The sequence below is a fragment of the Festucalex cinctus genome, chromosome 2, assembly GCF_051991245.1.
Source record: "Festucalex cinctus isolate MCC-2025b chromosome 2, RoL_Fcin_1.0, whole genome shotgun sequence".
In the NCBI taxonomy this organism is placed as follows: Eukaryota; Metazoa; Chordata; class Actinopteri; order Syngnathiformes; family Syngnathidae; genus Festucalex; species Festucalex cinctus.
Genome location: NC_135412.1, coordinates 14,893,414 through 14,920,568, shown reverse-complemented (window position 1 = coordinate 14,920,568; position 27,155 = coordinate 14,893,414). Strand labels below are relative to the sequence as shown.

Below are 27,155 nucleotides of genomic sequence, written 5' to 3'. Positions count from 1 at the left end.
TATGTTGAAAAAAGTTAAATAAATCAATATAGGAGTGTATTCTTCAGCTCTTATGCATGTTTCGTAGCTATACTAACTATTTACTGCCAATCAAGCCATACATGTAAAATTAAAGGAGCCTTCCTTTAACTTTTTTCAACATAGAAGTACTTCCGTGTTGCAACGCCCCCGAGTGGTGACGTCACTAGTGTGTATAGGTCGCTTGCACATCGTAATGCATCATGGGAGTTTTTCCTTCGGGCGCCATATTGGGTGTCCTCCGGTTCACAAGGTACACTCGCGAGTTACACGGTAGAGCTTATCAACCTGATGTAATTTTCGCAGTATTTTCACGATTTACCGGAAGATCAAAAACAACGATACAAGCAGAAGGTGTCTCTGTGTGGCGGGATTGATCCTAATTACGTCCTGACCAAGGGTGATTTTTTTTTTTGACGGAGAAAGCTTGCTGGCCAAATGTGACATCTCTGGACATCTTTCCCTACCTCGTGTTGACAACATGCTCCATAACACGCCAACAAATCCCTGGAGGCTTACAATTATTTTGTAAGCGGGTGGATACAGAGTGTAAACTTTAACATCGCATCAGAAGAAACGGTTGCTGTTGCACGTAAGTAAACCACATGGTGTTGGTAATTCTGCACACAAAAATGTTGATTTGTTCTCAGGCTTCCTGTTATCATTGTGTTTACATGCACAGCTGGCTTTACCTGATGTGGTTTTTCTAATAATTTTATAACAGGCAAATATGGCAGAGCGTATAAGAATAAAAAGTAACTGCACAGCCTCCCCGTGGCTTAATTAAATTTAATGCTACCCTTTCACTAGTTACATGTTACTTAATCAACTTATTCTAAATGGTTAAGGTTAACCACTCTCAGAGGACGTATTTTTAGTTTCAGTTTCCAGTACAATAAAACGTGTTCATGGTAACTACTGAGCATACTGACAGCTTTTCTTATGATCTCACGGTTAAGGAGGCTGTCACAACACCCAATTTCTGTCTGGTGCCAGATGGCAACAATTCCCATCACTTGTCACGACAACACCAATAGTATTACCAGGTATGTATGGCTTTACTTTTTGTAGTTTCTTATTTAATTCTATGTTTCATATTTTCATTACAATGTTTGTAATATTTTCAGATTCAGGCACAGATGAGTTTAACTGGACGGGACTTCTGCGACTTTGTGGTGTGGACAAAGTGTGATTGAGCGAGTCCACCCAGATCGCTCGTTTTGGCCAGTTGGAAAAGCCAGAGTTTTTTTTTCCCAAAGTCCCCTCCTTACCTGAACTGCTCGGGAGAGCATTTACTAGATCAGCAGTGGACTTCCAGTGTTCCTGCTCAGCCGCTGTCACCTACCACTTGCTCATGTACTTCAAAGATGCGGAATAAAGTAGTTTTTTGTGCTGCAGCAGATTGTAAAATCAAATATCACCCTAAGTGTGCCAATCTAGACTGCCAAAAGGACAGTGGTTTTGTGACAAGTGTGAAACAAGGATTATTGGGAAAACTGTAACACAGTACTGGTACTTGTCTTACATTAAACAAATTTAAAAGAGAGCAACTTTTTCCTCTGTACATAGCATAATGAAAGTCATTGCGTACCCCATCAACATTACATCATACCATCATCTCAGGATGGTAGGCACCTGTGCTAAAATAAACTACATTAATTAACAGTTCAATTTTTAACCCTGAAATTACTACATCTAATCATTATTCACTTCATTTTTTGTGCTTTTAGAAATAATAGAGATTTATGCCATTACTTTAAGAGGGACCATATTGCACATTGAGTCAAATCCTGTCATTTGTATCATGTATAGCTTTGTAAACAAACCCAACAATAGAATTTGTATAAACGCTGCCTTTATTAGCGCCAAACAAACAGTCGCATGTTGTCCTCCTCCAATGCTTTGATGCTCGCCTTCGTTTCCATCATGTCATTGGCAATCAAGTCGGTGTGGCATGAGATCCCTAAAGAAAAAAATAAAGAAAAAAAATCACAAAAAAAAACGGTACCAGTAATAGGTTTAATATAGTAAAGTAGTATAGTTTTTTTGTCAGTGTAAAAGAAATGTACACATTTTGTTGCATTTTTTAATGTATGAACATTGCTACAGGCAAATACTTATTTCTATAAACACTTCCAAATGTCTCTAAAATATAAGGTGCGTGTACACACACAAACAAACACATACATTCACTCATGCATACAATATATCATGTAATGAATTCTGAGTGGCATACCAGAGTCAATGATGTCAGCAGTACTTGAGGGTACAGGTTACTGGAGCCATCTGGCTGCATAACTGCAACAATCTCTGCCACTTCGAGTCGTCTTTTCTTTGCTTGTCTCTCCTGTGCACGTTCATATCTTGGCACCGACTGGGCTGAGACATAGATGTTGTAACTTGGGACCCAACTTTAATGTTGGAGCCCAGTCGGGATGATTGGACAGAAAAACGGGCGCAGGGCGACCTGTTAAAATAAACAAATATATAAACAAATAAAATATGGAAAGACTGGTTATTTTACCGCAGTAGGGTGGCCGTGAATAAGTTCTTTAGCATGATGTGTAGGCTACCGGGTTCTGTTTTCTTGCATCACCCCCGGGGGTCTGTTTTCTTGCATCAGCCCCTTCTGTCTCTTTTTTTTTCCAAGTTTACATTTTGCCACCAAAAAACATGTTATCGGCATTAAAAGCCCAAGACTAATCAATCCAATTTCAGCAGTAAACACTTTGCACTGGCACTACTTGGGTGAAAATGTTCGATGTTAGCTTTCGGCTAACGTCCGCTAGCCAGCTTGTACTACCGAACTTGCTTGCTCATGAATCCAAAACATAAGCAACTTGCCCATATATGGGCGGTCGAAACGTTATTAATCCTCATGCATTAAATAAAGGTAAACAAGCTTACCGCTCACAAAGTGATCGCTGCACACACGAGCCCAAAGTAACGACTTCCCTCCGGAGTCCGCACTCCTCTGTCTCCAGGCCCTGGTTCCTAATTATTTTCGGAATTCGGAAAAAAGACCGACCATTTTCCCCCTTGGCTTTGTTCGAACAGCCAACGATGCAGCAACAATGTACCATTTTAAACGCAGAAAACAAACGTGATAGATACGTGTTAGACCGAATCGCTACGTAAATGGAGGCCACCCAGCATGGCGACTACAAGAAATCCGAGGCGGAAGTGACGACATGTGCAAGCGACCTATACTCGCTTGGTGAACAGTAGTTCACGCAGACATAACAACGAGGAAGACACAAACGTCAGTTATGCCTTACTGTATTGCAAAATTTTGCAAGGCGTCGGCAAGGAAAAACCCGCGAGACCCCCCCCCCCAAAAAAAAAAAAAAAAAAAAAAGCTACTTGAGTAGACAATGGTTTGTTTGCTAAGTGCTGTCAACCTCCCGAAGGACAAGCAGGCGTGCGCGCAGCGAACATTTCAGGCATGAGCACTTCGAATATATGTTACAATTTGAGATGGGGTACGCCACACGCCTAATACTAAAGCCCAACGCAGTACCGAGTATCTTTAAAGAACCAGACGTGGGAAATAATCAAGCCGATGGAGGAGCCGCAACTGCTAGCAACACGGAGCCTTCACTCTCACAACAGTCGGCACACATCGAGGTCTTACTACGGCCACTGAAAGATCTCGGAGAAGCGAAGCAAATTTAAAGCGAAAGGTAGGCATGTTTCGGGGGTGGGGGGGCATTGGTTATTATACTGCACGGACTGTTTTATTTCATAATTCATTTGAAGGTGGCCAACGCAGGGGCACGTCGGCACGTTACCGTAATGCACAGTATTAACAATCGTTGGGGCGGCTGGCTTGACTTCGTCTTTTCGAGTGGCGGCTGGCCTGACCGCAGTGGGACGCTACGCAAAAAAGAAAAAAAAACAGCTAGGGGAGGTTGGGTGCTGTAACGACGATACATTTAATTTTACTATTTTTTCTTTTTCCTGAAATATTTCGTCAGTTCCACACGTTTTGCATTGCTCGTACTGTGTGTCACTTTACCTGTTGGATATTTGCTCCTCCAAGACTTTTCTTCTTCACATCTTTCATCGCAACCAAAGCTATCCTGAGAATGTCTATTTAGTATTGCCATGTTGAATGTCTGATGTTCCAGGATGCAGTTGAGATTGTCCGCAAGGAACCGATCCTCGAGTTCTTTCATTTCCAGACAGCACACATTCATTAGCGGATTGTCCATTCCTGCAGCTCCCGCACGAGCACCACTCACCCCCCGCCTGATTCACTCGTTCGTCAAAGTTTATTTTGTGCCCGAAAAGACCATCTGGCGCCACAACTTTCACATCCAAGGCAGACTTTCCTTCGGTAGTGTTATTTTGTCGTGTTGGCTCGAAGCGATAAGGTTTAATCCTTCCGGGTTTGACGCTAGATGCACGGCTGCGTTGCATAGTGCTTCCATAGTGTAGCGTTTACACACTAGTGACGTAAACATCCGGGTTATTTAGTCACGTGTAACAAACATGCCGGCGTTCGATTCATTTTAACAATGGTTTAAAAGTTATTAAATGTACATAAAAAAATAATCACGTCACCAAATTAATTATTGAAAAAGTAGCAACTTTTTGCTGCTAAAAATGGATCAATAAGTAAAGTGTCCCTTTAATGATTAATAAATGCTAATTATTTATTTTCCCCCAAAAAATTATTTTCATGTAGCTACAGGAAAGGAAGGTCCTCAGTTTATAATGGTCCCAGGCTCATGCATGGTGTTCAATAAATAAAGTTTGGACTCCAACCACTGGAGAAATGGTAAGAAATATTATATTACAAATATTAACTATCTGTATTGCAATTATGACTTTATAATTGTACTAGTGTGATGGACTCAAAATACATGATCCAATTTAATTGCTTGGGAGTGTATTTTGTACTAAAAATGTATTTTCAGCCCATATTTAAATAAATGTATGTGAATATTTCTTTTGCAGTCTTGTGATAAACGTAATAGTCGATAGAAGAGTGGAAGCACAGTGTTCAGGTGTTGCACTCAGGTTCCCTATCTGAAGTTGCACATCCCCATTTAATCTTTTTTTTTTTCTTCTAATTGATGTCCACGTGCTAATTAAAATAAATAAATAAATAAATAAATAAATAAATAAATAAATAAAGTAAAAAAATCAGAAGTTACTCAACAATTACTTAGGGTACTTACTCTGACATTCATGTAATTATTTATTCTTTTACATGAATCTATTCCCAAGAAACAATACTCTTGAGTTTTAGCTACCATTCTCACCACGGGTTAAAGACAAATACAGTACATAATCTACTGACATGCAAAAATCCATCGGGGTAAATTCTTTATTTGTTTTGTTTTGTTTTTGAAAGGCACATTATGGTGAAAGTGGAGAAACACCAGGAGAACAAGTAAATTACAGACTTTTGTAAAACAAGCCACCTCTATATCCTTCACGAGAGGTGGTTTGTAACAATGGACTGCTATGTTAAACGTTTAAGGATGCAATCTATCACGGGTGTCCAGTGATGCATCAGGCACTGATGGTCGATGGAGGAGGAAAGAAAGAGATCTGTCTTCATGGGTCATAGTTTTTCACCATATTAGACAGCAAATAATTGGTCGTCCATCAATCGCAATAAATGACAGCCCACATGATTTATTGCCTTTAAAAATTGGACGTGATGATGATGGAGCCCACACCTGTCATCACATTCTCTTCTCCCCGATAGTTGTAACTCCCCTGTGCACTCCCACCCTTATTTCAACCTCACTTACTTACTGCCTCTCAATTCCCTCCTTCCCTTTCACCTCTTTATTATCACTCCCTTCACACCTCACCCCACTTGTCTCCGCACTCCCCTCATGCTGCCTCAATCCCTTCTCACCTCCTTGCACCTTTCTTCAACATCTGAGTCCACACGCAGCTCTGACATAAAGCACGTCACCTTCTCGCTGCCTTTGAATTGTCTCCTCAATTGTCCCATGACCTGCTCCAACAGTGATGCCCCTCTTTCTGATTTAGGGCTCCAAATGGAAAAAAGAACAAAAACAAAAACGAGATCAAGCAACCACTTTAATCAATGTATTTAAGGGCATAGTTTAAAATAAGGCGGCACGGTGGATGAGTGCTTAGCACGTCCGCCGCCCAGTACTGAGGACTCGGGTTTGAGTCCAGGCTCTGGCCTTCCTGGGTGGAGTTTGCATGTTCTCCTCGTCTTCTCTGGGTTCTCCGGTCTCCTCCCACATTCCAAAGACATGCATTGCAGGTTAATTGGGCGCTACAAATTATCCCTAGGTGTGCTTGTGTGTGTGGATGGTTGTTCTGTGTGTGCCCTGCGATTGGCTGGCAACCAGTTCAGGGTGTACCCTGCCTACTGCCCATAGCCAGCTGGGATAGGCTTCAGCACCCCCAGCGACCCTAGTGAGGAGCAAACAGTTCAGAAAATGGATGGATGGGTGGAGTTTAAAATAAGTAGCGCCGTCTAGTGGTGAACTCATGAATTCATTCATTTTACTATTAGTATTGATTTCAATAATATGCACAAAAAAAAAAAGTCGTATATTTTTGTTATATGATGGTATGTCTCGTAATCAATAATATATTATATGGCTGGAGCCTTTACAAGAGGCTGATATGTTTCGCCGCCATCTTCCTACCCAAAGGACAATTTCGTGAACATAGTTAGCCCTGCTTATAGCTAGTGTCCGACTCAATGGTTTGACCGCTGCTTACCTTCCACAGCTGGGACCTGCAGGTGGTCGTCACTGAGTCCGATGATTCGGGCTCCCGTAGCTTGTTTCCCTCCATTTTGTTCTCGAAAGCTTTTACTAGCTTCTTGCATTGCTTTATAAATAAAGATCACTTGACTTGACTAGCCGCTCTTGTTAGCCACTCGGTTCCCTCCCGCTCGCTCGGTCTTGCGGAGTCACTTAGGGTGGCCAGGCGTCTTTATTTAGACAGGACAGTCCGAATTTTCAATGATGTGTCCTGCGTCCTGCGTAACCTCAAGCAGGATGCTGGTTTGTCCTCCTTTTTTAAAGAAGATGAGCCGCAGTCGAGTTTATGTGACGCAACATCAGCCCCAGCCCACATTTGTCACAACTGGTCTGTGATTGACTAAGAGTGGTTTCAGTTAAAAATCTCGTCGTATATTATTCGTTCAATAAATGTAAACAAAGCTCCACGTGTGGCTATCTGACCACGTCATTTCCTCGCTATCTTTTTTTTGACAGCAGCGCTAGCAAGCAAAAATAAAAAATAAAATAAAATAAATAAATAAATAAATAGGGAAAAAAAGACACCACTAGCAAAAATGCCAAAACACCGGACATCTATTAATATTGAATGGATGAAAGAGCACAATTTCCTGGCCAACAGCAATTGAGACTCGTTTCATGGTTTCTGCACGCTTTGCCGGTGTGACGTGGTCAAGGCAAAGCAGCCATAAAACGTCACACGGTGACGGAGAAGCATAAAAGCAAGAGGCAGCAGCAGGTGCTTCATCCTTGAAGACATATTTTCCTTTGTATTTGCTTTTCAAAATAAGTTATGTTTTGTGGCACATTGCACTTTTACAGAAGCATGTCACTGCTGAGTGGTTTAAAAACATCGTAGTCGACTGAAACTAAATAAATTGTCAAAAATAAGTTTGACTTTATTTAGTTAAACAAACAGGATCTATAAACTACGCAAAACTTTATTGTTTACACCACGAGTCTGATGTATTAATATTTTAAAATATGTTCTCGTTTTTGACCTTATGAAAATGGCCACCTTAGCATCACTTGCCAGGGTTTTACACGGCTGCCAAGACGCTCGCGCCAAATATAAATGTTGGTAGTAGGCTTGTGAAGTTCCCTCTCTCTGAGTCACCGTAGTTTGCGTGCTTCAAAATGCATGTGCTCTGGTTGTATTATATTATTTGGCGACATCTAGTGGTCGACTAAAAAAAAAATCTTCTCATAGCACCCCCCTGACCTACCCCACTATTTGGAAGGTGTGGGGTTACTAATAGTTACCCCCCATCCCACTCTTACCTCACAATCCATCAAAATTTAGAAGAATGTACTCATACAGTTTTATATAATTAGAAAGCTTCCAAATATTTACTTGGTTGTTTGATTTCACACTTCAAATTGTCTCTTCACTCCTTTTTTTTACCTGACCTCCTAACAGCATTTTCATCACTTCATCTTTCCTCACCTCCTCACTTCCTCCTTCACCTCCTCACTGCCTTCTTCGCCTCCTGTGCCCTCGTTGTTGCCCGGAAGCTCTTTTGCTTGTCTGACTTGCTTGTCGTCTCTTCACTCTCCCCTTTCCTGAGTAATTGAAGTAATTTCCCACCTTGTCTATGATAAATGTGTCCCCCTCTCCTGCCGTGCCCTTTTACGTAAACCGGCCTAATTAAAGAAAACATTCCATGATTGCCTATTTTTCCTGGAGCGTGACAACCTATTATTCTCCTCAGCACCTGATTAGAGAGTTATTATGCTTAGATTTAGATTGATTTAAGCGGGCAGCCTAATAAAAGACTACTTGAGCATGATTTAACGTGGGGGGACTGCAGGTTTCGAAGCCAGTCACCATGTGTAATTGTTATTACTGCTTCGTGATCAGAGCCGACTGGCGGGGAGAGTGGAGAAATTGAATTAGAAAATTAGAAGGTCACTCGCTGTGCAACAGGTGACATTTTGGGACATTCTTGCCACAATTGAGCTGTCAGGAGCAGCGGCAGATTTGTCTGGAACAATAAATCACATCCATCACCGCCAGCAGAAACTGACATATTTCTATCAAAGCAAGATTAATGTCTTGATCAGCAGTGGCTGACAATCAACAGCAAGAAATGCAAATGCAGAACATGCCTATTGCGTGTTTGTGTTGTGGGGTCGTGATTTGCTTTGATTATTGTATAGGTGGAAATCACAACAGGAGAAACTAGTCGTAGAGGTCGCAGACGTTTCCGTGTATTCTAGACCAGCTGATGGATGTTTCAACCACCAGTCTTGGAGGCATGTGCTTTGCTAACTAAGATCCAAGCTACGTCCCTGCGCTTGGATCTTATTAGCATATCGACTGCTCACTGACATGGCAGTGCAGCATTTTGATAAATGACATGATTAGAGCTCAAATGAGCAATTTGACACGGGCCACGCCACCAGAGCGCTGAGGTTTCGCCCGCTTTGTTGGGGCTGAGGGTGAGCGCCGGTCGGGACGGTTGGTGTTTGAATCAAGTTGGTCCATATTTGTTTGCAAAGCCGCAGTGTCAGCTCGGCATACTTTGACAATGCATTATATACACTTAATTATTCACTAATGAGTCACTGTGTGTAGTGATGGATTTGTGCAGAGATGCAAACTTGACTCATGGAACATGCATCAATGTTGAAGGGATATTTTACTCACTGAGGCATTTTCAACTGTAAGAAGATATTTTTTCTATAATTAATGTGATAACTTCATTATTTTTCATGAATAATCCATACCTTTAAAAACTAATTTTGTCACTTGCTGTCGACTGATGATGAGAAAACAGGTAACAACCAATCGCAGCTCACCTGTTTTCAGGGTTTGGTCAGCAAACTGGCTTCAGTCGACAGCAAGTGATAAAATTAGTTTTTAAAGGTATTAATTGTTCATGGGGCGGCACGGTTAGTGAGTGGTTAGCACATCCGCCTCCCAGTTCTGAGGACTCGGGTTCAAGTCCAGGCTACTAATTAATATCTTTTTCAAAGTGCCACCTTACTACATGTAAACTAATTAACTTAAAACAATTACAATTAGATAGATAGATTGATAGATAGATAGATAGATGACTGTCTCAGAAAATTAGAATGTTGTCCTTTATTTTCTGTAATGATATATAAATATATAAATATATATATAATGTATATGTATATATAATGTGGCGAGCCAGATCTAGTCCGGGCCTTCAGTTTGACATTTACACAGTCCCTTTATCTTATTGCGAACACACGATGCAAAATGCGATAGATGGGCTAACGAAGAAGTTAAGCGCTGCGGTGTTACATCCCTTTAAGGAACAGAAATTTGAATGCAAATGGTGGTACAACAGATAATAAACATGATTCACAGACATATATACTTTCTCCCCTCTGAGCAACAAATAATATTGTGGCAGCTTGCTGAGAAGCTGTGACCGTCTCCATATGGAGCTGTAATGGATATCATTTCTATTCATTTCAATAGGGAAAGATGATTTGAGATACATATGTTTTGAGCTACTAGCATGGTCACAGAACAAATTCAATTCATATTTCAAGGCACCATCATATATTACTTTGCTTACCCTGGTGGTCATGGTACCCTTTCATGTAAAAATCAAATCCCGACGTTTTACTTTTCATGGTTTTTAGCGTCTTTCTGTGTGTGTGTGTGTGTGTGTGGTCATTCGTGTGTGTGAGCGAGCGAGCGTCAGAACAAGCATATAAATCTCATGAGGCAAAAGGATCACAATAAATTGAATGTGGAGTTTATGGAAAGACGAAGAAATGAAAATAAATGATGGCTGAGAGCGCTGGGAGAAATCATGTATGCATGATGTTTATTAATTCTTTTGACAAATTAGATGCTGCAACAGCTGGCTGCACGTTAAAGGCGGCCATTAAAAATAGTGATGGTTTCTTTAAAGGATTAATGACACACTGGAGATGGCCATGATCTCTCACTCAAGACTTCATTATTGCAATTAATTGGCCCCTCTACTACTTGACCTGGCAGTCAAAATTAGTAGCAAGAAACCTTTAACTCAAATGGATTAAATGCCAGAACAGCATTGGAGAGCAAGTATGTATCTGTAGCGATGGGGCTGAACTTAGAGGCAAGAGAAAAACAGCATTGACTGTTGTAAAGGAAAACAGTGATTAAAAGAAAAAATCTAATCAGAATGTGAAGATGTATAAATTGTATGTGGGCACATCTTCAATTTGGTGCCAGGACAAGTCGAGTCCACCATGTTTGGGGACTATCTGGGCCTTTCAGTGGATGCGGTTGCCACGCCAACAGCACATCTCGCAATTTGGTCATGAAAATTCATCCTTTGATGGTTGGACTCAATCCAAATATGTCGCTATGCTTTTCAACAGCACGACAACAAAGTGCAGTAAAGCAACCATTGCGGCCTGAATCGCTGGTTCACACGTTGACAGACAAGTAAAGACTTTTAAATACATTTTTCCTCCCTCCCTGCTCTTGTGTCATCCTCCCTGTCCTGCACACACTCATGGATGACAATGAGGCCATACCATCTTTCTTACTGCATGTGATGTGACGTACATTTTCAGGGCATAGTCATAGCTAACTAGCCGCGTATATGTCGCAATTGTGTCGGATATCCACTGATGCAAATTAAGGTGCTTAATTTCTAATATAGTGAGGAGGGACGTCTCATGCTGATACTTGACAAGCTGTAATTGGCTGCATATCAGCTCTAGAGTAATTGGATACATGGATGGAAGTGTGTTCTGAGGATTCGGGTTCGAGTCCAGGCTCCAACCTTCTTGGGTGGAGTTTGCATGTTCTCCCCGTGCCCGCGTGGGTCTTCTCCGGGTACTCCGGTCTCCTTCCACATTCCAAAGACATGCATGGCAGGCTAATTGGCGCTCCAAATTGTCCCTAGGTGTGCTTGTGAGTGTGGATGGTTGTTTGTCTCTGTGTGCCCTGCGATTGGCTGGCAACCAGTCCAGGGTGTACCCTGCCTACTGCCCAAAGCCAGCTAAGATAGGCTCCAGCTTCCCCCGCGACCCTTGTGAGGAATAGGCGGTCAAGAAAATGGTTGGATGGATGGATGGATGGAAGTGTTCTACTAGGTATTCTAATTTCTATAATATTTATCAGTTTTTACATGTACTGAATTAAACAGTTGGTGTGCTTAATTTTGTCTTTTGATAAATTACAGTTTCTGTACTTGAATGTAAAACAAAAACAAAAAACAAAACGTGATTTGATTTGCAAATAATCAAGCTTTCAAAAGGCTTTTTCTTGTTAGAACCTTGTAAACGCTGTCGACTCAAAATACAGCTTCTAAACATATTCCTGTTATTGCACAAAATTGCTCTAATCTGTTGTGTATGGGAAAATAAACATTTATTGACATACTCTAATTTTTAATTAGTGGAGAAGAAATGTTGAATATTAGAAAACACTGTTTATACACGATGGATTTTCTTTTTTTTAATGCTGATTCAATCCAATATATTTTTCCTCATTACCAAAACAATATTTTCTATCAATTTCAAGCTATTTTAACAAATAACCATTCCTGTAATTAAAGGGGCAGCCAGAAGCACCTCATCTGCTTGTCGACTAAAGCTGGTCCGTCAATAGACCACCATGAGCTGACGCGAGCGAGGCCCAGGTGAGTCGTGCTGCGTGCGCACACAAGCTAAAGCCAACAGGACCAACGGCCCCTTTGTGTCCTCCCATCATCGCCGTGTGCTTTTCGTCCGTGCTTCAGGCAATAAGCAGTCCGTTAGGATGGGTGATCATGAACTAGCAGCGATAAAGACGTTGAGCAGAGTTAAATGGACGTCCAGACTCCCACCTCGAGTTAACAGCTGTAAATTATAGCGCTAGTGTAGACGCCGGCTCCGTGTCTCCAAATGCGAAAAAGATCATTTGCTGCACAAGTTTTGGATACTTCGAGTTGCAAAATTGAGAATTTTCATTGTTGGGAACTTTCCAAGGGAATAAAGGGGAACAAAACAGGAATTTACAAAATGAAGGCTGGTTCTTAATAGGGAACTAAAATATAGATGAGGAAAATATGTTTTAGCATAACTGATTAATACCAGGGGCAGACTTACCAATAGAAGAACATAAGCAATTGCCCGGGGTCCAAAAAGTCTCATAAACTGATGAGTTTTCTTTGATTTAAAACAATTACATTTTTTTTTGTCTTAAATCACATGCTTAAAAACACAAGCTGAATATAGGATATATCGCTTCTTCTTACCTACTCATATAATGAACTATTCCATCATCTACTACTACTACTTGTATGCAAAATGATGTCAGTGACAATCACTCTCACTGTTAGCTAGCAAATGCAAATCAGTGCAAAAGTTAGAATGGCACTTTACTTATAAAGTGCTTTTCTAACTTACAAGTCCCTCAAAGCGCTTTACATTCGATTACTCATTCACCTACTGATGATACAGCATCAGGAGCATCAGTATCTTGCTCAAGGATGCGTCAATGTGGTCACAATGGCATGGAATTGAACCCACGACCTCTGGGTTGGGAGATGACCACCGTATATTGAGCCACACCACCCCCAAGAAACCAAGCAATGACAAAAGAAAAGGCATTATCTAGTAATGTGGAAAAGTGAATGCTGAGGGTTTTTTTTTTTTCATTTTTTTAATTTATTTATTTTTTTTAATTTTTTTTTAATGAATGCTTGTGGAATGATGTTGAATACTTTTGAATTATATTAAATAATATAGAATTACCGGTATATTGAAAGGAATTGAATAATGTGATTAGAAATGGCATATAATGAATATTAAATATTATTGGACAATGATTATTTTTTAAATCAAAGTTGGCCCCTCTTGTGTTGTGAGTGTGTTGGGCAGTGTTCTGAATATGCATGAATTTTCTTTCATGGAACCATGACTGTGGATTGTGTGGGCAGCAATGATTTCTCAGTTACAGAGAGAGTAACGAGCAAAAGCATGCGTGCCAACATGTGCTCATGTGCTGATGCCAGCATGTGTGCGCTTGCTGGTGTGCATGGGCCGGTCAGAATGCCAGGGTCAATTTCTTGCGCCAGCGCAGCCCCGATTAAGGATAATTTAGAGTCTTTAATGAACTTAGCGTGCATATTTTTGGAACGTGGGAGGTAGGAAGCCAGCGTACCCAAGGGGAGAACTTACAAACTCCTCACAGGAAGGAAGCCTGGATTCAAACCACCAACCTCAGGTCTGTGCTAACATCCACCGTGCTGCATAAATGTAACACCTTTTCATTAAATTGCCCTGAGTCAATTCCTGTATAAAGTTTCCTATTCAGAATATTTACAAAATTCCCCATCTTATTTTCCCATGAACCGTATTTTCCGCACTATAAGGCGCACCTAAAAGCCTTCAATTTTTTCAAAAGCTGACCATGCGCCTTATAATTCAGTGCGCCTTATACATGGATCAATATTGAGCCGCAACAGGTCTCGCTGTCAAGACGCTATCGGTGACCCTGCACGATCGGTGACGTGCATGCGCAGAAGATCCCGCCATCTTGGATCGCTAGCTAATACTAATACTTTACCTCAGAGAAAATAATAAAACAGCTGTTTATTCATTTTGGGAGTGAATGGAGTTGTCAGAAAGCTGGTTTGTAATCTATTAATGAAGTTTGACTGACCTATCTGAATGTTTTGTTGATATTCCCTTTAGCGCAGCACTATCTAATGGATGCATAACGTAACCCCAGCCTCTACTGTCGCGCCTTATATATGAAAAAAGTTTTAAAATATGTCATATATTGAGGGTGCGCCTTATAATGAGGTGCGCCTTATAGTGCAGAAAATACGGTAAATTTATTGTAAATTTTCACTCCTTCCAAGTCGTACTTTTATGATCAATGGTCCAAAATCCTCCTTCCCACGTGCTATGAATTCCAACATTTTAGCTAGCTTCTTGCATGTGAAGGCCGCCACGCGTGACTCGACAGTTTGCAGCCAGGAGGCCAAATGTGCTCAAATGTGACGGTAACATGCTGATTGATGAACGTGTCACACCAAGTCATTGCTGCTGCTCCTTAATCCCTCGCCCTCATTTTTAGTCCAAGAGTCCAGCTCGTTTATTCTAATCATGCATATATCTTTGTTTAAGGCCCCACCCTTCACTGTGCAGATTAACAACAAAGTCTATCATTATTATTAATATTATTATTATTATTGTGTTTGCTAATTTCTGGCAAGGATGCTTCTTGATGCAGCAGCGGGTTGGTTCGCCTCTGTTGAACCTGTGCCAGATCTAATTCTGTTATCTCTCGCTTCATCGTTTACGCAAATTAATTTGCACAATTAGCCCTCTACCGGCCTTTCATGAATTATGCATGAGAGACTGCCAATAAAGGAATCAATTTGAAATATTTTACCTGCTGAAATGCAAAATTAAAAAAAATAAAATTAATGAAGCAAATGGTATGAATCTCTTTGAAGTAAATAAAAAAAAACAAATTTAAACATATTATACAGATTTACAAATGATAATAATAAAATAAATATTATTATTATTATTATTATTATTACGATTATTATTATTGTTATTATTTTATACTTGACAGGATGCAATGCAATCCATAATTACCATTCTGAAGAGGGAGCGGGTGCTGTGCTTGAGAGTGTCCATTAGACTAATTAAAACAGTCAACCCAAGAGTTTCCTTCATCTGCTTTATACTCATATTATAGTTTGGCTGTGGAAGTGGACTATTTTTAATAATTGAACATGTATTTTAATGTTAGGATGACAGGAATGGAACCTTAATATATAAAGTAAGCACAAGGTAAATGATAGATTTACTGTGTATATAAAAAGCCTCTTTGAAACAAGTAATTGGAATTTGCTTCTCTTGCTGACCCTGATTTAAAGCAAATTTTCTTATTAAGTACAAAATGGAAGTGTTCTTCTCATTGATAGTTTTTACATTTTAGAACTAAACTTGACTTTCCTAAAATGAGCTGCTTCGTATTTAGACCAGCAGGGGGCGGCTTGGCTCCATTGCTGATTATGTCCACTGTCCAGGCCGTTTTCTTGACATGAAGCCACAGAGTGTCATTAATGGCCGCCTTTCCATCAGTCCGCTTTAATGAGCTGATTGCAAACGGAAATTGAGGTTTGGACAGTAACTGAATAAGCAAAGGATGGTTGGGGTGGGTGGGGTGGGGTTTGTGGGGGGGGGGGGGGGGGGGCAACCCATCATCCTCCTTGGCATTAGCTTTAAACGTCGTTCAAAGCACATTTTTTTTCCTCTAAAAAGAGGCCATTAAGCACCAATAAGTGGGATCCATATGATCTGCCCAATAATGACATGTAATTTAGTGACAGTTATGTGTCCTTACGCAAATGTATGGAGGTGGCCTCTCCCCTGTAAGTGCCCGCTAACTCAATTGTGTTTGTGTATTTCTTCAGCTCTGGGTTTCATGTCCATTAAGAGCGCAGGGACGGTGACTGAGGAACGTAATGGTGCTCTGTGGCACCGCATAAAACCCGTCTTCCAGCTTCTAAAAGAACCCCGACTTGTTAATTGTATCTTCAGTTACACAAATTGTGCATAACTTTTCTAGGTTTATTAGGTTAACAATCAAGGGAAGTGTTTCTGGAAGGGAGCTTGTATTTCAAGAATGTGCGTCGTTAGGATAATTTCACACACACAAAAAAGATTTTGTGCTGTGTTCAAAAGCTTGTTTCGCTCGTGTTGTTTGTGCTAGTTGAGGAAAGTGATTCACATCAAGAGGTCATAGGTCAGCTGCAGTTTGGAGTTAGATGGTTGCAGCAATTGTCTCAGGTTGTACTTGTAAGAGTTGCAAGAGAAGTGTGTGGCAATGTGTGCCACCTGCCACACATTTCACCCAACCACCGTTACTTAATGCAAATCTGTGTGGCATTTGTAAAAGGTGTTGGATTGGCCCCATAGTCAACATATGTTGTTCCATATCGGTATGGGATAGACAAACTGCATCTTCCATATCAGACGTAATGTATGAAGCCGATTTCAAAAATGTTTGTGCTCCATATTTTATGGCTAATGGTCATAGTCAGGACTGACTGTTGTGGCTAACAAGCTCACACATTCAAAACAAAGTCAAATTCAGCCCTGTGTTTTCAATGTTGTATTTGAGAAGCCTTAAATTGAAATACAAATAACAAAATAATGAGTCCCATTTTGATTTTGAATCCGTGTTGCGAATGGAAGGAATGAGCGGTACACAGATCCGAGTTGACAAACTGTTATCAGTATCCTCATCTCTCTATTAGCAAGACGTGCCTGCCACACATTGCCTGATAAAGTGGTCCATCTCACCCTTTTTCCCCGCCATTGTGTGTTTTTCGCTGTCATAACTTCTCCGCTGTGTCTGGGCCTAAGTAAATGTGAGGTGCCATTTTTTTTATTTTTTTTTTAAACAAGGCTAACGAATGAACCCCCAATCAAACGGCTGCTGACAGTGATGTATGGTCTTGCAGATGAGCTCTGAAAAACTGATGGATCTGTGACGGCACCAGTGCTTACATAAACTAATGCATGTAATTACATTTTCCATTCCCGCTCTATTGTGAGGCATCTTATTACAATATCATTAGAGCAAATGGGCTGCAAAAATGATATAGTTTGCTATTTTCTTTTCTTTAATCTGCATTTTTTTTTTCTCCCTGCAAAAAGGTTTCGCAGCAAGGAAGTTGTCTTTGGCAATCATCAGTATGTCGCGGTGAGACGTGGCTATATACATCTTAGTAACATTCATGACAAACTTACTCTCAGGTGACACATTGTCATCCTTTGTGTGTGTTTGCACAAATTTAGCATCCAGCGAGCTGTAACGTGTGTGTTCGGCGTTCGTGGCCTGCTGCATACTACTTGTTATCCTTGGACCGTGTCTGTATGCTGAGACATGCACTTTGGCGCTCGGAATTTAGCGTCGCGGCTGTTGCGTGGTGTGTATTTATATGCGCATACTGCTCCCTGGCTCGCCGTGTCTGAGAGCGTGTGTGATGTCGCCGCACGTTGGGAGCTCATTAGGCGAGCGCCAGGGGAGCCGCGCCGCCTCAGACACCCCCATTGCAACGCAACCCTAGCTCTCCCCGGCCCGGCGTGCCGCCTGGCCAGGCCCTCAGCCCTTCATCTGCGCGCGTCACGCCGAAGATATGCTGTCACACCCCGGGTGACGGCCGCACTTCAAGCCGCTGTCAGCCGTGTCTGTCACATGTCGCGCAACTTTGGGATTGAGAATGGAAATGAGCCTTTGAGGTTATTTTTCAGTTTGATTTCACACACCATGTGCTTATTTTCCTTACAAAAACCCTGTTTTTAGTGGACATTTAATTTACCGTGTTATAAATAAAGATGTGGATGGCGAGTAGTCAGTAAAAGGGATGAAGGCTTTTTGATGTGGACCAAGAGTCTTTCCTCTGCTTTAATATTGAATATCAGCATGTCTAAATGAGGTGGCCGCATAAACCTTTCATCATGGGGGAGGATAATCTCTGCATTATTAGTGTCCATACCAATCTTCTCCCTGGCAGGATTTTCCCTCCGGACTCTCACTGAAGGTTCCAACTGAAAATCAGAGAGATCTTTTTATCTTTTTTTTTTTTGTTTATCTCTTTTTTTTTCTACTTTTATGCTGAACTACATTTGAATCTGTTGCAAATGAGGAAATTGGGTCACAACAGAATTAGCTACAGCAAGAAAAAAAAAAAAACAGTCTATGAGTGGAGCCTCTACTACTGTATGAAAAGAAATGAGCAATGAAACCTCATCAATCTGTTTTGATATCAAAAGTCCATCATGATGGCTGCAGGTTCTAAATGTGGTTTTGGGGCATCCCCAAAAACTACAGGCTGGAGGCTTGGTCATGTGTTTTTATTATTACAGTCATAGCTGAATTTGGTTACAGCGTTCTTGTTAGCTGTGAGCACATTTGAGACATCACTGGGCTGATAGAAGATATTTGTGGATGTACTTAAATATATCCAAGTTGTGGTTTCTAGGCAACAGCTTGGGAAAGTTACTGTGGAAACCAACAAATGGTAGAATAAAAAAAAAAAAAAAACATGCTCCGCCTTTTGTGTTAATTTATGTAATGTAAGGGATCAGTGTACTTGCTTGAGGAGTGACCGTGAGCGCTTGTATAAAGAGATACACTGTACTCAAATTAAAAACGGTGACACTACAGAGTACAGACTGAAGCGAGAGCTCTGCCTCTCTGCCTGTGTTTGACAAATGAGACTTTCATTGGATAATTATCGTTTTCGGGATCACAAACGTGCGAACAAGATTTGTCACTGTCACATTGTGTGTTTAAGGGCATATTAATCAAGTGATTAATTGCCAGATATTACCCGCTGAATAGAACCCATGTTCCCTTTCAAATGCTACTTTTTTTTTTTTTCTCCTTTTGTCATTTGATGCCTGCACTTTGGCTTTTGTTTGGGGGACATCTGCCGAGAGTTAACTGGCACGTCTGTGTGCAGCCTGACACTTTGAAAACAGTTTGATATTTTTATTTGCAAAAAACAAGGTCTTAAGCCTATGAGTTTTTTTCTCATTTCAATTCATTTGACCTATAAAAACAAATAGTTTTATTCCTCTGTATTAATTTGGCAATCATTCATTATCATCACTCACAGCAGAAGCTTAATGTAGAAAATTCCCATTCAATTAAAATGAAACATCAGTGATACTTGATAAATGCAACACACTTTAATACTCCGAATAATTTAAAATAAATTCACACTGATCTAGTTTTATCTGGAATTAGATTCAATTCTCTAAAAGCCACTAGAGGGTGGTAAGATGATGTGTGATGACGCTTCTACATGCACGCACATAAACGCACACACACTTGGAAGCTCCACATGCTTGTGTTTGTGCTCTACTTCAAAAAGGAAAGAAACGGAATTGGGCGTAATTGGGCCTTTTTGCTCTTCTCCCACTCTGCGACACTTCCCTCAGCCTCTCGTCTTGGATGCACACTTTAGTTTTGACAAATGTGATATTTCTCTTAAATAGTTAATGGTGGTACAGGACGGTGCACCGCGCACATCAAAGGGCATACATGAATACATAGCGCTCATGTTATTTCTTGTTCTGTTTAGTCTCCCGGGGAGAGGAATACCACTCGGAAAGATCGTCCTGTTTTTTCTTCCTCTTGCCCTTAATAAAGCCTGATGTTGCTTTTCCTAAAGGTAAAGCACCTCGGCGTGCAAATGAGAAAAAGAAAGAAAAAAAACCCGGGGATGTGCAAACGAGGGGGCCGAGCCGGATGATCTGAGAATGTTAAGAGGCACGCTTTGAAGAAAATTCCATCAAAAGGAAAACAATAAGTGAGATGGCGTTCACTATAGCGAGCCGCGTTAAATACCTCGTGTGGTTCGGGAACCCTTCAAATCTCAATTGGCGCCATTAACTGGCATCTGGAGAACAATGAGTTGGATCGGTGGGAGGTTCATAAAAGGCTTTCAGCGCTTCCTCCGCATATTAGGCTGCACACCTTGTTCCCCAGCTGGGAAAGCAACTCAGCGTTTGATTTTGGATGTTCCATTTATCATACTAATGGTTCTTTAGGTATCTTCGCTAAAGCCCTTCAATTCGTCTTCTTCGCCCTTGCAGTTGTGAATGTCAGCCCCGCAAATGCACGTATTGATGTGCACTTCCGTTTCTCCTCTGCTGACAAGTCAAATTTGAGGTCAAACGACCTGATGTGAAAATCATGTAGCTGCGGCGAGGAGGTGCTTCCTGCCTCTTGTCTGTAGCAGCAGATGCCACGAGGAGCTGGCGACGGCTTTCTTGCTGACAACTTCTCCAACCTGTTGTGACACAAATAGACTTGCTGTCACATGATGTACAGGCGGTGACACGTGAGGCCAGGCAATAAGAGGAAGAGGTCTTTTCAAAAACAAGATTTAGACCAAAATATAGTGACTTGACCTTTGAGTCAAATTTGTTACTTGCTCATATCTCAAATCACTCGTATCTGAAATCAGTGTTGCTGATTAAAATGAAAAAAATAAATAAAAAAAAATAAAATAAACTGACATACTCTGTTCATGCCATCCTTATACAGGGTAACACACACAAAAAAAAACAGGAACCTTAAAACAATCCAATAAAACCAAGAGTGATGGCAGAAAAGTATTGTATTCATTGTAATTGAAACCTTAAAACATGCCATTTACAATCAAACGATGATGGAATCCCAGCTATCCCAGCTGAGATGTTGCAGCGGTAAATGAGGAATCTCAAAAGCAGATTTCAATTGATTTGTACAGGGCATAATTTAAGAAAAATTAAAATTCCAACAATGTTTCTAAAATGGCATGTTTTAAGGTTTCAGTGACTATGAATAATTTTTTTTTTCTTCCATCACTCTTGGTTTTATTGTATTGCGAAAAAGTTCACTTCTTTTGTGTCACCCTGTACATATTCTGATTGTGAGGTACCTAGACTTGTCCGACTTTCTTGTCCCTCATAACCTGTACGACAGAGATGAGATTCACACTGTAATCTTAATCTTCAATTTATAAAATGCGCTGTCAAATCCAAGGTGATGCAATGCTGCTATCTACTGGTGTCTGTTCGTCATTACACTAATGCTGAAGCTTGAATTATACAGATGAGCTGCGCGAGACACTCTTCTATGCCTACCCATTGAAAAACATAGTGGACAAATACCCCTTGGCCCTTATTCTTGCCTTCTGTACATACTATATATAAGTATTATGTTTGTACTACGTCAAAGTTGACTACATGCACATTTCAAGTTGTATTTCAACATTATCAACCTTATCTCATTAGTCACTTTCTGAGGACCCATGTTTAAAAAAAACATTTGGCAAAATTTCTGCCTGTGACACTGTCGAGGCGATATAATTTCCTCTGTGATAGTGTCTCCTAGGGGTGTGAATTGCCTAGTACCTGACGATTCGATTCGTATCACGATTCACAGGTCACGATTCGATTCGATACCGATTAATCCCGATAAGAATTTACAAGTCGATTGTTGCGATGTTTTTCATTCAAATTTAGAAAATACTAATCAGTAAACTTGTAGAGTGTAAGATTTGTATGAAAATGTATTACCGTATGTTCCGCACTATAAGGCGCACATCATTATAAGGAGCACATTCATTGAATGACATATTTTAATACTTTCTCCATATATAAGGCGCACTGCATTATAAGGCGCACCTTCTATGAATGACATATTTTAAAACTTTTTCCATATAAGGCGCTACAGTAGAGGCTGGGGTTACGTTGTGCATCCATTAGATGGTGCTGCGCGAAAGGGAATGTCAACAAAACAGTCAGATAGGTCAGTCAAACTTTATTAATAGATTACAAACCAGCTTTCTGACAACTCCATTCACTACCAAAATTAATAAACAGCTGTTTTATTATTTTCTCTGAGGTAAAGTATTAGTATTAGCTAGCGATCCAAGATGACGGGATCTTCTGCACATGTCACCGATCGTGCAGGGTCACCGATAGTGTCTTGACAGCGAGACCTGTTGTGTCTCAATATTGATCCATATATAAGGCGCACTGGCTTTTAAGGTGCATGGTCAGCTTTTGAAAAAATTGAAGGCTTTAAGGTGCGCCTTATAGTGCGGAAAATACGGTACAGTATTTATTTATCTGAAACTTCAGTCTTATACAGGTTGTAATCTGTTTCATGCTTGAACAGTATTAAAATAAAATATTAAGGCTTCATATTCCGTTCATATAACATTCTTCCATGCTTAAGGTGTGAACCCTAACCCGAAGTAAGATGTTTTGTTGAATATTTTTCCATTAAAAATGGAAGTTTAAAAATCGATTCGGCCGCCTATTGAATTGATTCGAGAATTGCGCGATGTAGTATCGCGATATATTGCCGAATGGATTTTTTTTTTTGTCTCCAATCCCGAATGTCTTTTAACCAGGTGTGCTGAGGATGAACGACCACCGTCCCACTCCACCGGGACCTAAACATCCATTCCATGATACACAGAAGCTTTGTACGACAATTGTGTTTGGCATTTTGGCTGTGAAGTCGCAGGCCGCAGTAGAGCGCCGCGGGCCGCTATCCGTCAGCTCGCGGACACCGAAAGACGTTGACGGGAGCAGAGGGGGGCCAGGTGGAGGTGCAGCTGCCAGCCTACGTTTGTCAGCAAGGCCAGTTTCACTTAGTGTCCACTTAGTCATATGCACATCCATGGTCATTTGTCTCCTCTGCACTGTCCAAACAAGAGAAGGTCGTCTTCACAAGTTCATTTACTGCTGTCAAGGTAGATCACCTTCAGGAACTTAAAGCCCAGTGGCGCTGCAGTGAGAACTAGTAACCCTCTTTGACTGCTCCCTTTGTAGTTGTTTCAGTGTGGTTACTGCATTGGTTTGGTGAACTTTATAAGAAGGATACTATTAAAGCAGGGATGATGAACTCATTGTAGTACAAGGAGCCGGATACAACCTAATTTGATGTGAAGTGGACTAGACCAGTAAAATCATTCTCATCCATCCATCCATCCATCCATCCATCCATCCATCCATCCATCCATCCATCCATCCATCCATCCATCCATCCATCCATCCATCCATCCATCCACCAATTAGCTCATACATTTGTTTGAAATTGTTTTTGGGATAAAATTTGTGTCAGAATCCAAATCTTGATAATTTTTTTTCAATTTTGAATGCATTTGACTCATTTTTACTCCTGCAAGGGAAACTCAATTTTTCACTCTATATTCATTACCACCACAGAAAGAACCACCTCACTACACATGTATTCACTGACGTGCGGTGAGGTTCATGAAGCACTGATATTAGGGCAGTGGTTCTTAACCTGGGTTCAATTGACCCCCAGGGGTGAGTCAGTCTCAGGGGTTCAGTGAAGGTCAAGAAACACACCCGACTCAATTGGCTTCAGGTGGTCACGCTAGATTGCTTAACCTGTCTGTGCTGCAGGGAATTTGGTGTGCTCAGTAGTTGACTTGTGGCTGTTGTGATGGTATGTTGTGTGATTTCTTTATTATTGTATCCCTTCATACTGATGAAAGAAAGTGGTTGGACAATTATGTGCCATATGAATTGACATGTATAACGGAACGTACGGTGTTCCACAAGGTTCAATTCTAAGGCTTCTGTTGTTTTAATTCCATCTTCTGCTTAAGAAAACAGCGGTGGTTGTTTTAAAGTGCGCTATAAATAGTCAGTTGAGTTGAGGAATGGGAATCAGAATCCAAATTCTAGTCCAGTACAATCTAACAAAACTAAAGGAACACTTCCTTAACCTGCATGAAGATGGGGAATACAGGAACACAACACTTTCTGTATTCAAGGTGAAATAGAGCCAGATTCAATTAAAAGGCATCTCTCCCAGCTCTCTACACCAATGTCTTGAATTTGGAGGGTAAAAAACAATTATTTTTTCAACCAAGAAGGGTTCAGTGAATGCACATAGGAAACTGGTGGGGTTCAGTTCCTCCAACAAGGTTAAGAACAACTGTATTAGGAAGAGATTTTGTGTCAGTTGACATTAAAACTGGTGAAAAGTTATATCAGCATCTCCCCCCACACAATATTTGGCCGTAGGGAGTGTTGTATTTTCAGCGGTTTACAGAGAGCATATTACCATCACAATTTCTTACTTTCTCAATAGTCAAACATTAAAAGGCTGTGCACTAAACTGAAGCCCAGCTGAGCCAGCATTAACTACATAACCAAATATATTTACACTTGATCCCCGCTATTTAGGGCTGGCCTACACATCTGTGTATAACTGACGCCATTTTTTTTTTCCAAAGTTATATACCATGATTTTACCGGTTGGTAAAATATTTTCCTCTATATGGCCCCTGAGCTAATATGAGTTTGACACCCCTGGGTTAAGGCAAGAGCTCGCATTAAAAGGACCACTGTAGCCGAGTGTTGGACGCGGATGGACAGCTTCTGTATCTCCTTTACTGTAATTTTTACTTACTTACTTACTTATTTACTTACTTACTTACTTACTTATATGTATTACTGTCCTGAGTGTCAGACTTTGATTAAAGCTGGAGCTTGCATTAGCCAGAGAACCATATCCAAATGTTGGACGTTGACGGACAGCAATGCCATTTTGGGGGGTTATTTTCCTCACACTTGCATGTCCTGTTTCATGTTTCATGTTTCGTTACCAGCTGTGCTTCTTTCCTATGGATCTGCAGTTCCACTCGCTGATTTGTTGGTTATTCTTCACCTCAGGGCGGTTCCTATTTGTAGTTGAACTGCTAGTTACTTAAATTACTGCATGTTCTTGTTTGTCAGTTCTGATCTCGCTATGACACAACCTCTCTCTTCCCGTGTCTCGAGAGGGGCAGTAGAGAATTGCACCTCTCTCTCTCTCTCTCTCTCTCTCTCTCTCTCTCTCTCTCTCTCTCTCTCGCTCTCTCTCTCGTTCTTTCTCTCCTCTCTGCGTGATCAGCCAGAGAGGGCCGTGCACAATGCCATGCACCACTGTCATGATCCCGGGATCGAGGTTGCGGCAGGTTAATACATGCTCTCCAAAAACGTTATTTGCATCACTTAAACGCTGTGTGGCTATTTGCGCTGGCGTTAGTGAATTAGACGCTGCATATCAATGAGTCTCATTTGCATTGGGGTGGGCATATTTTGCGTCAAATGTATGCCAATTACCTAATTTACATACGTGCAAATAACACCGTCGCACCGTGGCACAATCTGGTTGGCCGCGCACTTAGTGACGGATATCCCCATCTGCGCGTGTTTAGTGAATTAGGCGGTACCGGATTGTTCCACTTTTAACGGTTAGCGCCATGCAAAGGCGACGCAAACCTTAAAATAAATAGTAAATAGGCCCCTATGTATTTATTTAAATAAAACTTGAACTAAAAGCAGGCGGTGGATCACTGGTTAGCACGTCCGCCTCCCAGTTCTGAGGACTCCCTTTCGAGTCCAGACTCCGGCCTTCCTGGGTGGAGTTTGCATGTTCTCCCCATGCCCGCGTGGGTCTTCTCCGGGTACTCCGGTCCCCTCCCACATTCCAAAGACATGCATGACAGGTTAATTGGCGCTCCAAATTGTCCCTAGGTGTGCTTGTGAGTGTGGATGGTTGTTTGTCTCTGTGTGCCCTGTGATTGGCTGGCAACCAGTCCGGGGTGTCCCATGCCTACTGCCCAGAGCCAGCTGAGACAGGCACCAGCACCCCCCGCGACCCTTGTGAGGAATAAGCAGTCAAGAAAATGGATGGATGGATGGATGGATGGATGAACTAAAACCACATCTACTTTTCACCTCCATGTTCTTTATTTTTTGAGCGATTTTGTCACCCCGACCTTTCCTCCCTCTCCTGGCTCTTGATTTCCCCCAAGTGCTGTGTTTTATGTGTGCTTTACTTTGGAAGCAGAACACTGGCGAGGTCGGGAGGAGCAGAGACGAGCGTCCGAGACGTGGGAGAGTGAAATGAGGTGGCTGTTTATTCTCCCCACCAGAGCTACATACCTTTTTTTGAGTGGCTTTGGAGCGTGGCCTGAAACAACAGCAGAGGCCATGTATACAAATTACATGTCTTGCACGGAAAGCACGGCTGGATGGGAGCATGGCAGAATGAAGTTCCCACTAAAAATAATAGCAGCAAGATTTATTTCAATACATCAGAGTAGTTTTAAGATCCACAGCGACTTCGGAAGATTACAAAATGAGCTAGATGAGCTATCGTTTTGAACCCCCACTTCTCCACCTTTTATTTTTTTTTTTTTTTTTTTTTAATGCATGTCCATTTTTTCCATCTTAGTACAGGGTTCATTTGGAGGCTGCATTAGATTATCAAGCTAAGCGTTCATGTTTCACAGAGGAAATCATTGACGACTTTGATAGATTACATCCTGGAATAATTGTTCTAATTGAAACAAGTATCACATTTGTTCGCTGCATATTTTTCTTGTCTGCCCTCAAAACCAGGACAAATAGGAGCAAACACACTCCGCACCGCAATAATAGCAGCCACACTGGTAATAAATGCCACACTGGTCTTGTGGTTTGGAGAAAAATAACAGCCAGTATGAAATGACAAGAACACATTTCCAAAAGAAACAATGTAATCATTTGCATTGTACAAACTTATTTATTCCCAAATTTTATTTGTTCATATGAAGGAAATGTAGTGTTTACTATTTTAATCAATTTATTAGGTTTAATAGTCTGTTTTATTTGTTTTAAGCACTTAATCTCTGCTGCACCCATAACATGGAATTATTATCATTATTATTATTGTTATTATCATTGTGTGTCTTATTATTTACTAAAGATCAACAAAAGTGACAGTTCCTGGAGTGTTTACACACATACATTTGTAGCACTGTTTTGTGAACTGAGGTCCCCCCCCGCCCCCTCCTCACCCGTGATTGAATGCCTGGACTA

General features: G+C 41.0%; 2 long non-coding RNA genes across 3 annotated transcripts in view; one reads left to right on the top strand and one right to left on the bottom strand.

Annotated features, from left to right (window-relative positions):
* LOC144013837 (uncharacterized) overlaps positions 1-27,155 on the top strand; it is a 110,115-nt gene that overhangs the window by 22,732 nt on the left and 60,228 nt on the right. Inside the window, exon 2 of one of the 2 annotated variants that reach the window (XR_013282343.1) lies at positions 12,305-12,388. The exons of the other annotated variant lie outside the window; for it this stretch is intronic. This is a non-coding gene — a long non-coding RNA (uncharacterized LOC144013837). The remainder of the gene's footprint in view (positions 1-12,304; positions 12,389-27,155) is intronic. 2 annotated transcript variants of the gene reach the window in all.
* Positions 206-3,322, bottom strand: LOC144013832 (uncharacterized). The gene is made up of 3 exons (XR_013282341.1): positions 2,926-3,322; positions 2,255-2,485; positions 206-1,981 (listed from the first exon to the last, which is right to left on the bottom strand). It is a non-coding gene; the product is annotated as an uncharacterized LOC144013832 (long non-coding RNA).